Source organism: Sorex fumeus, unplaced genomic scaffold (assembly GCF_029834395.1).
Source record: "Sorex fumeus unplaced genomic scaffold, SorFum_2.1 ptg000022l, whole genome shotgun sequence".
NCBI lineage: Eukaryota > Metazoa > Chordata > Mammalia > Eulipotyphla > Soricidae > Sorex > Sorex fumeus.
The window spans coordinates 888,705-902,723 of NW_026606079.1; the positions used below are offsets into that span (position 1 = coordinate 888,705).

Below are 14,019 nucleotides of genomic sequence, written 5' to 3' on the forward strand. Positions count from 1 at the left end.
AGGAGAGAGAGAGGAGAGAGAGGGAGAGGGAGGGAGAGAGGAATAGAGGGAGAGGAAGAGTGAGGAAGAGGGAGGAAGAAAGAGAGGGGAATAGAGGGAGAGGGAGAAAGAAAGAGGGAGAGGGAGGGAGAGGGAGAGAGGGAGAGAGGGAGAGGGAGAAAGAGGGAGAAAGAGGGGGACAGGGAGAGGAGGTTGGGAGAGGGAGAGAGAGAGGAGAGAGAGAAGGAAAGGGAGAGGGAGAGAGCCAGAGAGAGGAGAGAGAGAGAGAGGGAGAGAGCGGATACTGCACGCGCCCACTTCCGGCCTAGCCCCCCTACCCATGCAGTGCTTTTCCACCTGGAAAGCGCATCTCTCCCTGCCTTCCTGCTCTCCGGGCACTTGTGTGAAGCTTTGATGCCCGGCTGCACCCCACCCCTCGCCCCCACTGAGCGGTGCTTAGCCATCTCTTATCTCGGGGATCCCACTTGGGGCTGTTTGGCCCGTGGGGGTGAGTTCAGGGTGGGCGAGGGGCAGACCATGTGGCTGGGGGATGCCGGGGGTATCGTCAGGAGCCCGATGTTGTCTCTGTCCCCCTGTCCAGTGGCAGGAGTTGGGGGCCAAGGCCGAGAGGCCGCCCCTGCAGTTCCACAGGTCACCTGTGCCTGCCAGCGGGGAACCTGGTCTGTCTGTCTGTCTGTCTGTCTGTCTCTGCCACAGCTTGGATACTGAGTCAGTGGATCAGAGATCTGGGTGAGGGGCTTAGGCTGGGACTTACCTGGCATGACAAGAGCGGTGGGTTTGGCACCGAGTCAGACTCTGCCCCCGAGATCCTCTTACCAGGATTTGGGGCTGGGTGTGGATGGAGCTCTTACCCCTGGGCAGGTGGCACCGAGCCCCCACAGACTAGGGTCTGAGACCTTTCCCAGCCCAGGGAGCTGTGTTCCTGTCGCTGGTGTGCACTAATTCTCCTTGCCACTCTGTCCACCTGGCAGAGGAAAACCTGGGTGGTCTTAGTGGGCCCCTGCTGGCCCGAAGACAGGATCCCGTGAGGAACACGTGCATTTCATATGGTTGTACATGTCAGAGAGGAAGCAGGGTGCCCCTGGAGTGGGAATGGTGCTTCCCTTAGGGGCAGCAAGGGTGGGGCGGAGGGGTCAGAGGGGCAATGGGTGGGGGGTTCCTGCTTCTCCACTGTCCGATGATGGGGAAGGGCACCAGGGGCCAGGGCCAGGGAGAGGCAGTGGGTCACGAGAGTAGCTGAGTTCTCCGGGGCCAGGAAAAGAGACTGCGGGGTCCTTGGGAAGGTTGTTAGTCTCATTAGTCAAAATGATAAATGCGGACAGAAGCAGGTAACAGGTGCTGTGCAGAGAGGGGTGGGAGGTAATGATTAATCCGGGCGGGGGTGCCTCCCTCCGACGTTAGGGCAGGGAGCAGGTGATCGCTCCAGTGGGCTGCCTGTCCCCTCAAATGGGGGCGCTGGGGGTACACTGTGTCCCACTCTGCAGAGAGAACAGGACAAAGGTAGAAAGCTGAGTGATGAGTGACACTTTGTTTATGGGGGAGAGGGCGGGCCTCGAGCAGACCAATGAGGGTGATGAGTGACAGTTTGTAGGGAGAGGGCGGGCTCAGAGTGGACCAATGGGGGTGATGAGTTGGTTCCTAGGGGAGAGGGTGTGCCAAAAGAGGACCAATGGGGGTGAGGAGTTGTTTCCTTAGGGTAGAGGGCAGGCCCAGAGTGGACCAATGGGGGTGATGAGTTGGTTCCTAGGAGAAAGGGCAGGCCCAGAGCGGACCAATGTGGAGACCTCATTGGGGCAGGGAGCAGGTGGTCTAAGCTGGACTTGGAGTTCCACGAAAGCCAAGTGACCAACCTGTCCAATAGGCATTGTTTATGGGAATCCACAGGCCTGGAAGGCAAGTGTGAGGCCTGCGAGAACAGGGCGAGTGTGTCAGTGATGGCTGCTGGTGGGTGGGTGGCTGATGTCTGTGTGAGGATTATAAACACAATGGGTTTATAAACACAAATAAAAGTAAAGGTAGCCGATCCTGGGCCAGTGATGAGACACCTGGGGACTGCCTTGGCTGCTGACTGACACCACATTAAAACGTAGTTGTAGGCTCCAATGCGCATGATTACAGTAGCATGTGTATACATGACGTTAGACACAATATAACGCCAACAAGAGAAGTTCCTTTTTCAAACTCTGGGGCTGAGTATTGGATTTGTACATTTTTACTGTTTTATTAAAAATACATGGTTGCGTACATAAATAAAGCCAAAGTGCATTCAGCGTAGACTAATGAAGACCAACATAACAGAGGTCACGTGGGCTAATGGTTCCATTATTCTTCAAATTTAAGTGATAATGAAACAGAGATATCTGTGCTACTTATTTTAATAGCACTCCCTGATTAATTTCTGTATGTTAGTGTGTATTATTACTTCCCAGTCTATGTGGTTTAGGCTGTTAACCCAGGGAAAGAGACATACCTAGTTCTAGAAGACTTGGATAGGTTTTGATTAGTTGGGTAAGACTGATGATCTCTGTTCATGATTTTTTGAAAGGGATAAATTAAATTCAGAAAGACCAAGCATGACCCTACAAGGATAGTGTTATATCCAACAAGTTAAGAGAGAGAGAAGAGAGAGAAGTTGTCTGCCATAGGTAGGTGCGGACTGGGGTGGGGGTGGGGGAGTGATGGGAGGGACCCTGGGGACACTGGTGTGGGAAATGTACACTGGTGGAGAGAAGGGTGTTGGAACACTGTATACTGAAACCTGATCATGAATAGCTTTGTAAGGGCCTATCTCACAGTAATTCAATAAAAAAGTATAAAGTAAAAAAGAAAAAAAAATTCTAAATCTTACCGCTAATTAGCAAGACAAGGAATTACAAAACTGAATCCAAAATGTATTTGAAATAGCACCATTGTATTTCAGTTCTACTTTAAAGCCCAGACAGAAACAATAAACTTAGTATATCAGTAAAAATAAGTAAATAGATAAAAATAAAGGATCTCTTGAAGAAAGAGAAGGTCTTCAGGAACCCATTAAACTGCACTGAAGGTCTTTTTAAGTAGCCGCCTCAGGCAAAAGAGAGTGTTGGTAGATCAGGAGTTAGAGTGTTCCATAAAGAACTCGGATTAATCTGATCTAACTTTATTAGGGAAAGTCTAGGCCACGGAGATAGTACAGGTACATTTCCCAGACCCGGGTTTAATATCAGGAACCCATATGACCCCCGCCCCCAGGCCAAGTCCCTTTAGGAATAAGCTCTGAGAACCACCTGTTGTGACCCCAAAACAGAAACAATGAGTAGTTCTCTAGGGACATAAAACGTATACTACTTGTACCTAAAAGTGGCGTCTGCAAAAATGAAGGACAGGCTGACCAGACTAACAAGGCGTTCATGGGCGACGTGTGACTCTTGAGCACGAGGACTTGAATGAAAAAGATTTAAAAAATCAATTTATCATTGGTTTACAATATTGTGGAATTGTAGGATAGCAGAGTATTCTATCTCTGTGTGTTTTGTTTTAGTTTTGGGGCTTCATAGTGCAGTGCTCAAGGGCTTACTTCTAGCTCTGTGCTCAGGGTCACTCCTGCTCAGGCTCAGGGGACCATGTGAGATGCTGGGAACTGCACCTGGGTTGACTGCTTGCAAGGCCAGCATCTTGTCCCCTGTGCCATCTCCAGCCCCTAAACTTCTTTATGTTTCTAATATCACATCTAACCCCGAAGTCCTGGTGCTGCCTGACAACCAGAAAGATCCCTCTACTTATTCCTTCCTCCTCTTCTCTTTCTCTGGTAACCGTCATAGTTTTGACCCCATATAGGAGTTTTGATATTTTGACTAGTTCATTCGTTTTACTAATCCCTATTCCATACTATAGAAACCATCAGTAATCATCTTTCTTTCCTTGTTTTGTTCAGCACACTCACCTCAAGGTCCAGCCCTTTTATCCCCAAAGGCGTGACTCTTTTTAATGGCAAAATAATAGTTCATTGAGTATATAGATCAGAGCTTCTTTAGGGGAATTGACATTTTTATTGAACTTCAGTGTCATTTAAATTTAAGTACTCATGGGGCCGGAGCAATAGCACAGCGGGTAGGGCATTTGCCTTGCACGCAGCTGACCCGGGTTTGATTCCCAGCATCCCATGTGGTCCCCTGAGCACCTCCAGGAGTAATTCCTGAGTGCAGAGCCAGGAGGAACCCCTGCGCATTGCCGGGTGTGACCCAAAAAGCAAAAATAAATAAATTTAAAGAGTCATATGAGCCTCATGACTTGTCTCTCACTGCATGCTGTATGGGAGTTGTTGAATATTAAATATAAATAAATAACTCACTTAATATAGTAGGGTCAATGATGGGCCATTAACAAGAGTGTCCCATGAGGTGAAGCTTACAATTAACTTATTTATGTACAACTGTGGTTTATAGGCAAAAATGTCTTTTGTTTTTAACAAAAAGAAATGATGATTCCTTATTTTAATTGACTGTTTATTATGGCCATGGCTTCGTGCCCAATAGCTCATACAAAGGTTTATCTGGTTTTGAAGATCTGGGTCTCCTGGTGGGGAAGGATACAAAATTTATTGGCCAAGAGGTAGCCAGTGTGTTGAATGGTGATTTTTTTCCATTCATTGTATCATTATATCATTAACTTAAAAAATGAACAATAAATAACAGAGTCCATACATGGCCCAAGGATGATAGATGTGACATGGACCCTCATTTGTGATTAATTTAACTGGCCATAGGACCATAAACAGAGGGTCTCTGGCATTTGAGGGTGAGGAACAAATTGGTAAATGACACTAATTGACAGTATCCATAAAAGGGTCTCGGGGTTTATATCTGAGCCACCAGCCGCCTAATTGAGCCCTGAGATAAAGGAGTATTTTTTTTTATGAAGCAGTAGGATGTGTTGGGCCTTCACACACAGGTAAGGAACACACACAGAGATGTACGTAGTCATCAGGATTGTTGTTTGCAAGAGATGGTGTGTTTCTAGTGTTGAATTTGGCTATTTTACATAATAGACAAATCTCTGATTAAATAACTAAATGGAAGCACAGCATCTCAGGCAAGTGGCAGGTGGGAGCTTCAAGGCCAGCAGACTCTGCCCTGGTACCAGCTGGTGTCACGGGAACCCTGGACCTCAAATCTTGAGTTTAAGACAAATGCAATGAAAAGAGGGGCATGCATGGACACTCAGGTGAGTGTATGTGACCAAGCAAGAATGATTGTTTCCGAAGCAGCAGAGTTTATTTAAGTAAACACACTGACATTCATTTCTAAAAAAGGAAAGACACATAAGCAAGTGGAAGAGAGTACATGTTGGGATTGAGGCCGACCCTAATAACGGTGGTGATTCCACTTTTGTTCACAAAGGCCTGGCAGGTCATCTTCACTGTGTCAGGAGCTACTTGACAGATGACTCACTTTAAGATTGGTTGACTAGATTTGTTGGGTTCAAGCTATGATGGTGCGGGACCGAATGGATAATATTGAAGTCAACTCATTAAAAGGAGACAGATCTTGGACCAGCAAGGAGCTTAAGCGCTACAGAGAGTATCAGGAGAAATTCATCTTAGTTGGGGGTGTCCTCATAAAGTCTAGGCCGCAGCTAATTTGCCACAGGACCACAGATCAATTCATACTAGATTGTATCAGTTGGGCAGGTGATGGATTTAGTCTTGGTAGCGGTCCTCTAAAAGACAGACCCACAATTAAATCAATCCGTGACTAATTAGCTTAAATATCAAATAGCAACTAGATAAACAGAGGGAGTGCTGTTGAAAATGGCCATAAAAGAAGATTTTACATTAACCTAATTTTGAATTAAGTGAGGTCTTATTCACTTATTTCATTATATAAGATGAAATAAGGTGCTTCATCTAGTTTTGCTGTTGTCTACTCTATTTTATTTTTCATACTGTTGTTTTGCACGTTCTATCATGGATGGAGATTTGTAGTTCCTTTTGTTTGTTTGTTTGTTTTGGGGCCACACCTGGTGATGGTGAAGGTTTAGGGTACCCATGTGGTACCAGGAATCCAACCTGGGCCAGCTTCTTGCAAGCAAGTGCCTTACCTGCTGTACTATCTCTCTGGCCGGCCCCAGAGGTTTCTATTTCTAACCTGTTGAGAAAGAACCAACCGCACAAGCATTGGTGACACATTTATTTTAGTGAAGTGAAATAATATTTTGAATTTTCTTTGTTGCATACATAAAATTTGAGCACATTAAAGAAAGACCAGTGAAGGTTTTGTTTTGTCACGATGAGGCTTTGTTTTTGTTTTTGTTGTTGTTTTTTTGAGAATACTTTTTTGAGAAGTTTTACTGCTCAGTGGTAGAATACTTGCCTTGCATATATGAAGTCTTGGATTCAACCCCCCAGGACTGGAACAACTGTCACAGCAAACCCCCAGATTTGCTACAGTGGAAGTATAAAGCGATAAGAGTTATGGGGAGTGTTAGCCAAAAGAAAGTAGTAATATTCTTAGGTCTTAGTCATGATTTGGTGAAATTTATTCATATTCATAGTTAATAAATGAATTGGAATAAAGAGAAAGAAAAGAAGGAAGGAGGAAAGGAAGAAAACAGATGCAAGTCAGGAAGAAAGGCTGAAAAGAAGGAAGAGATAAATAAGAAATAGGAAAGGAAGGAAGGATGGGAGGGAGGGAGATTGATTCTGAGTCTGGGATTTCTGAGTCAAGAATTTTGACTAAACTCTAACTCTAGTTGTGATATCAGACAGTTTTATTATTACTCTGCTGTGAGCTTAGATGTGATGAGATGAATCCAGGCATCTTGCTGTTGGGTTTAGTAGGCCTTAGGTCTGGATTCTTTTATTAGTGAGTCAGTTCATGAGTGAGGAAACATCAGTGAATAAGACAGAGGATTAGATAAGGACCAAAACAAGGGTATATAATGAGATGTAAATTATCAGTAAAATATTTTGGAGGAATCGAACTCTGGTTAGTGAAGAGTCTGCTACTTTCTCTATTTTGATCAGGAATATCTGGATACATGCATTTGATTTAGTGTTGTTGAGTTGGTGGCTATTAATTTTATGGAGAATACTTTTGAGAAAGGAAAAGGGGAATGCTAAACTGTAAATGGTAGAAGAGAAAACCAGACCTGGACCAATGTTTCGAATGTGTTCCGAATGTGTAGAGGGAGTCACAACTGTATTCTTCTCAATGTCATTTCTGAGAAATGTACCCAGTTTTAATGTGATTATTGGTTTATAGGCAGTGGTAGTGTTAGGGCTCTTGATGGGGGCAGGGGGGTGGGATGATAAAAACTGATTATGTTACAATTAGTGGATAATGGAAAATATTACTTTAAAAGAGAGAAGACATAGATCAGTGAGGCTCTGCCACTAATGAGGATATGTCAATAATAAGTTAATTATTAATCTTGCTCTAGCCTTTCAGATGCTCACAAAAACACTTAACCTATAATAGTTACCTATAAAATATAATAGACAGTTACCTATAATAGTATTTTGCTGTTCAAGTAACATTGCATTATATTATCATGTAAGGTTTTAGCTGTGTCTAACTAAACTTTTGTAAGGTAGGGTTAGACTTGGATTGTTGCAGAGAACATGTCAAAATAGGATGTAAACTTACTAAATCTACTGAAGAAGTCTCCCTCACCCCAGTAATCTAGATTTTTACCTCAGTGGCTAGGACCTAACAGAATCTGGAGCAGGCATTGTCTTTAATCATCTTCCAGGGTATGTATTCAGCAGTTGTTATTGTGTGACAAATATTAACAGTTAAACACATCAACAAAAGAGGGTGGGTCTTGTCTAATAATGGGAATGGGATAGAAACCCAGTGATGATAACGCCGGTCAGGAACGCTATAGTCTCTTAACAATCTGTCTACATGGTTTCTCCCTCTTTCTAAAATCCCCCTGTTTTACTTTCCAGTTTCAATCACTCAGTTTGATTCACTCACCCACAAGCCCACTGATGAAAGTCTAGATGGAAACCTTTGTGGAAAAAGAGCAAAGGGATCCAGTAAGTCAAAATTTATGTCCTTGGTTGGGAGGAAGTTAGGGTGGAGCCTGTGGAATGGTTTCAGAGGGATGTCTGCTTTCGAAGCCTATGAAATCAGCATCAGACATGGACCACCCAGGAGTAGGTAATGAGCCACAGATTAATATTTCAAGGTGAACAAGGACCACTGTAAGCAAAGCTAGAGGGTTTTGCATTCTTCTTCACAGTTGTTTAATATTCCATTTTATATTTGCATGGCATTTAAAGATAATTTTCTCTAATATATTTACTCAGGCTGTTAAGTCAAGGGGGACGGTGAGCATCTAGGAAGTTTGAACTACTGTCAGTTTTTGTAGCTGAGATAGTAGATTAATTTTTACTACATTTCAAATATAGAGAAATGAAAGTTGAGCAAGCAGAGGGCCCTAGGTCTGGAGCAGGCTATTGATTATTCTCTGTGTACTAGCCTGAGGATCAGCTCAAAGGCGATCTCAGTTACTAGCTCTTTACTCTGCCAAACAAGCCAGTTCATGGCTGTTGGCAATATTCAGAGGTCTAAGTTTTTGTAATTCAGGAAAACTTTTTTATTACTGCTGCTTGAATAAAATTATCAAGAGACAGTGCATAATCAATAAATAATTTATAAATAAGGTAAAAGGTAAAGGTAAAGGCCCTCCCGTTGATCGTCGATTTGCTCGAGCGGGCCCAGTAACGTCTCCATTGGAGACTTTGTTGTTACTGTGTCTGGCATATCGAATACTCTCGGTAGCTTGCCGGGCTCTCCGAGAGGGGCGGAGGAATCGAACTCGGGTCGGCCATGTTGGCCGCTTGTAAGGCGAACGCCCTACCCGCTGTGCTTTCGCTCCAACCCCAATCTTTATCCTTCAATCTTTATATATTGACCTAAGCCATTGAGGTACAATCACATCTCAAATGACTTAACAGCAGATGGCAAGTTAATGCCCACATGAATTTTGAGTAGGGTCTGACCCTACTGCCCCCTTGATGCCCATATGAAGAACGTGGGAGTTGGTATCTTCTGATTTGGATTAAATAGATAGGGACACATACATGAATTATTAGTCTTTCACTTCTGGGTTTCATATGGAGAATTTATTATTTTGCATACAAGTTCATTGTATTTTAGACTCCAATTTTAGATAGTTTGTTTATATTTATATGTTATACATAGTTCAGAAAAAGTAATCAATGGATCAAACTCCCCACTAGTACTTAGAAATACAACAAAGAATTGAAGTTACAATGTTAACGTAGAAGCAGAGTTTTGGGTAAGAAAACGTCATGATTCTGGGTTTAAAATTAGAACAGTTCTGCCCAAGTGAATCTCATGAAAGTGATCGTTAGGGTTGTAACTGGGTTTGAAAAGTTTATGGTCTCACACCTCTAATAGCGACAAGCCTTATCCTTGAGTTGGGTATTTAGTGACATTTATTATATTGCTTGAAATTAAAGTAAGCCAATAAATGAAAACTAGTGCAAGTTTAGCACTAATAATGAAAATATGATGCATTCCATGTTTATGATTAATCTGGCAGAGCAAAGCTCACATCTATTAAGAAGAAGATAATAATGAGAAAATGGAGAATTGACTATTTTATTTACAGCATGGACACAACACGGCCAACTTAATATTTCACTGAGGGTGAGAATCAGAGTTATTATCTTCCTGGCTAGAGAACAGAGAACATGACACAGAACTATAAAAAAGTTCATGTTCTCATGAACTTTTAGAAGTTTTTTTTAATGAATTTTCAAACAATTTTTAAAATTTAATTGTGTGTGTGTGTTATAAATACCAAGTAGGGGAACATGCCATGAACTGGTTTCTGATGAACCGTTTTCTTTTGCCACACAATATTCTCCCACAATCTGGCACATGTGTTTTTGTAGGTGTCCCTTCCCTGATAAAAATGGATGTTGTGTCCTTAGTGGAGGTGGAGAGTACAGGAGAGCACTGCGTTGTTCTTCTGGTGAGGGATGACAGTGGTACAGAGCTGTTCCTTTTAACACAGGGCAGTATGAACGAATGAAGTGAAGAGCCTCCGACAGGCTCTTGATGCATGACTCGGGGTGAACCAACAACCCAAGGGAGACTGGAAAGAGACGTCAGATGAGTGCGTGGCATTTGTGGAACATAAAGTAACATAATATGAGACTGACACCTAAGGACAGTAGAGACAAGGGCCAGGGAGATTGCTCCATAGTTGGAAGCCTGCCCCATGAGCCTGGGGTGAAGGCAGCTGGAATAGAGAAGAGATCCCTAAGTCAATGATGGTTGGAGGAATCGTTCGGGATGGGAGATGTGTGCTGAAAGTAGATAAAGGACCAAACGTGATAGCCTCTCAGTATGTATATTGCAAGCTCAAAAGTAGAGAGAGAGTATGGGGGAAATTGTCTGCCATAGAATTGTAATTTATGTGCATAAAAATCATCCAGAAAGGAAGATTTCAACTGAGAAGAGAGAAAGTGCCGAGTTCCCTGAGGTGTCCCAAGTCAGTGTTTTAGATGAATCTTGAGCTCTGTGGTCACTGCAGTGAGGTCTCCTTAGTCTGGCCCTTGTGGTTTCAGAAGAGAGGCCCCAGCATCTTGTTCTTGGGTGTGTATTTCTTGGGCATGGAGTTTTAAATGATTGCCATTGAGACAATACATGAGATAAAAGTTTAATTCTTAGCAAGGAGCAGAGAGATAGGTGTCCCTTGAATGAATGTCACTATCATGGGGGGTGGGGTTGCTGGTTTTTTGTTTCATTATGAGAAAGGCAAACTATTTGCATAAATAAATAAGTAATGCAAATTTCAGAAAGAATAATCATGGACCAATGATGGTAACATAACTTATGACAATTGTTGTAATTAATGGAGATGGTTTATTGGGATCATATGATCAGATGTTAATAATAAGGTAAAGGTAAAGGTAAAGACCCTCCCGTTGATCGTCGATTTGCTCGAGCGGGCCCAGTAACGTCTCCATTGGAGACTTTGTTGTTACTGTGTCTGGCATATCGAATACTCTCGGTAGCTTGCCAGGCTCTCCGAGAGGGGCGGAGGAATCGAACTCGGGTCGGCCATGTTGGCTGCGTGCAAGGCAAACGCCCTACCGCTGTGCTATCACTCCAGTAGTTGTCAAAATAACTTTGAAAAATAAATTCCCATGACAAAGTGGGGGGGCAGGATAGCTGAAGGGGGAGAAACTTTGCCACCTTCCTCCTGTGATCACTGCAAAATCCATGCGCAAACCTGGATTAGCTGCAGAAATGGACCCTAAGTGCCCAGGAGCAAGAGGCAGAAGGAGCCCTGCCAGGCAGAATGGAGAGAGGACACACCCCCCCTGTACCCCCCCCCCCGTCCCCTTCCCTCCCCTCCCCTCCCCTGGTCCTTTATCCATTCTTGTATCACAATAGATGATAAGTTGATACCCTGCTTTGTTTATTATTAATAAAGCCACTATGATCATAGAGTGGCATTGCTGGATAATACTTATCACATGGCAAATAACATTTTTTTTTTTTTTGGAAAAAGGAACCTCCATGCCTTTTTCCATCTTGGCAGCCCCTGTTAAAATTCCCACCAATCATCTACCAGTTTTCCTGCTCACATCACTGTCAACATTTGTTGTTTCCAGTAGGTTGTCAGCATATGTCGGTTATAACATCACCATGACATGTGGTTCTCATGATTATGAGGGGAGATCTCATTGTGAGTTTGACTTGATAATAGGTGATGCCCAGCAGTTTTTCATAGTAGAGAGGATTCTAAATATTCTTGTCTTAGATTCTGGGTTTCCATTCATATCGATAAGCTGTTAGAGGGGAAGGAATATATTTATGTAGAGACCCATTGTGCAAAAGCATTTGAAACAGAGGCCAGTGGGGGACACGTGCCGGGGACCAAGTAGCATCGTTGCTCCTAGACACCGTTGTTGACAGGTAAAGATCGGGGCTGCGGGAGCTGAAATACTTCAGTGGTGGCCGCAGTGCTGTGACATGTATTTTGAAGAGGTGTGAATTATACCCTGAAACATAGAGTCATGTAAACCAATGTTACCTTTAAAAAAAAAGAGAGAGCAAGCTAAAGGAAAGAAAGAGATCTGTAGATTCCTCAGATCTTAGGTTAAAATACACCGAAAATTTGCATGGAGAAAGTCCTTAGGAAAATGGATAGGGAGTTAATTTATTTCATGCCTAATTATTTACATGAATAAATAAATGACCATTAGACATCAAAATCAGAAGAATTTGTGCATCACTGATGAGACTTTGCCGTAATACAAAGATTTACATTTATCCAATTTTACGCAACTGAGGTCCATTAAAAGCATTCACTGAGCTGTTAAATTTATGAATAGGGATTATGTAGACAGATATTTATGGTAGCTAATGGTTCTTATCTCATTGGTGTTCATCATATTATTTAAAATAAGAATGAAATAAGTTATTAGTTAAGGAGGATCATTCTTGGGTAATGATGAGATTATGAAATGACCCAAGCTCATTATTAATGCTGTAAGTCTGACTTCCACTAAAATATGACCAACCAGAAGCTTTTTCTTTCTTTAGGGAGCCTGCGTTTTATACGGCCAAGCTGACACACCACACGGACTTGATCATTCTCTAGGTGTAAAGGATCATGACTCTCGCAAACTCTGGGTAAGAAGAGAAGAGATTGATGAAGGTAATAATAGTTCCAGTTTATGTGCTTGGGTTGGGAGGTTGGCTTATGGGTTTTGCTTATATTTTTTAAAGTAATAGTTGGATATATTAATAAATGAAACTGACGAACCCCCACATAGGCCACCTACGAATGGGTATTATATCTACTCTCACGCACCGTGGGCTGCCATCTTGGAGTCTGGCTCCCATATTACCATCTCTAAACATGGACCCGTTAGTTACAGGAATGTAATCAAGGACAAAGTAGAAATCCAGTGTTGTTGTTAAGCTCGGAGTTGATAGTATGTATGTGTAATGCTGAGTTTCCTTACGAAAAGGTGCAGTCCTGTAGATTCCAGCATAGTGACATTCGAGGATGTTGTTTCTAACTTTTTGCCTTTACATACAGCACTGCACTGTAGAACTGACGTCCGTTGTTCGTCAATTTGCTCAAGTGGGCACCAGTAACGTCTCCATTGTGAGACTTGTTGTTACAGTTTTTGGCATATCCAGTACGCCACGGAGCTTCCCAGGCGTTGCCATGCAGGCAGGATACTCTCGATAGCTTGCCAGGCTCTCCAAGAGGGATGGAGGAATCGAACCCTGGTCGGCCACTGCAAGGCAAACGCCCTACCCACTGTGCTATATATTCAACCATCTGTAATGTGAAGTAAGTACAGACTAGAGGGAGACACAAATGCGAATCAATAGTGTGATTAAGTAAATCGAAGGATGCCAATCTCGACCAATGATGAGTGTTTGGGGTCCCTGAACCAATGGTTCTGATTAAACCCTAACTCTGAGGTCAGAGAAGTAGTCAATGGCTACATTGGATATTGGTTCTAACTTTCTGCACTTACATATATACAGGAATGCTCAATTATCTGTATGTAAGTAAGTGCAGCAAGCTAGAGGGAGAGAGAAGTGTGAATCTATAGTGTGATTAAATGTCACTCTGAGCCAGTGATGAGCGTTTGGGGGTCCTGAGTCAATGATTCTGATTAAACCCATAACTCTGAGGTCAGAGAAGTAGCCATTGGCTATGTGGGAGGCAATAATATTCAAGATTTTGTTCTTAAGCTATTAAGGTTTAAAGGTTTGGATTGTAATTAAGAGAATTCCTAAATACATAAAGTATTTGGATTGTAATAAAAGAATTCCTAAATCCATAAAGACAAAGGCAAGAAAAGAGCCAGTTGTGGTCTAATGATTAGAAAATATAATATATTATTTATTATTCAGCTATTTCTAAAGCACTTTGTTCCAACATAAATTGATTTCTGTTTGTTTGTTTTTGGGCCACACCCAGCGGTGCTGAGGGCTCACTCCTGGTGGGGTTCCGGAAACTCTA

At 42.8% G+C, this 14,019-nt stretch overlaps 1 pseudogene; it reads left to right on the forward strand.

Annotated features, from left to right (window-relative positions):
• The first annotated feature begins 13,624 nt into the window (after positions 1-13,624).
• LOC130023293 (uncharacterized) lies at positions 13,625-13,693 on the forward strand (annotated as a pseudogene).
• The last annotated feature ends 326 nt before the right edge of the window (positions 13,694-14,019 follow it).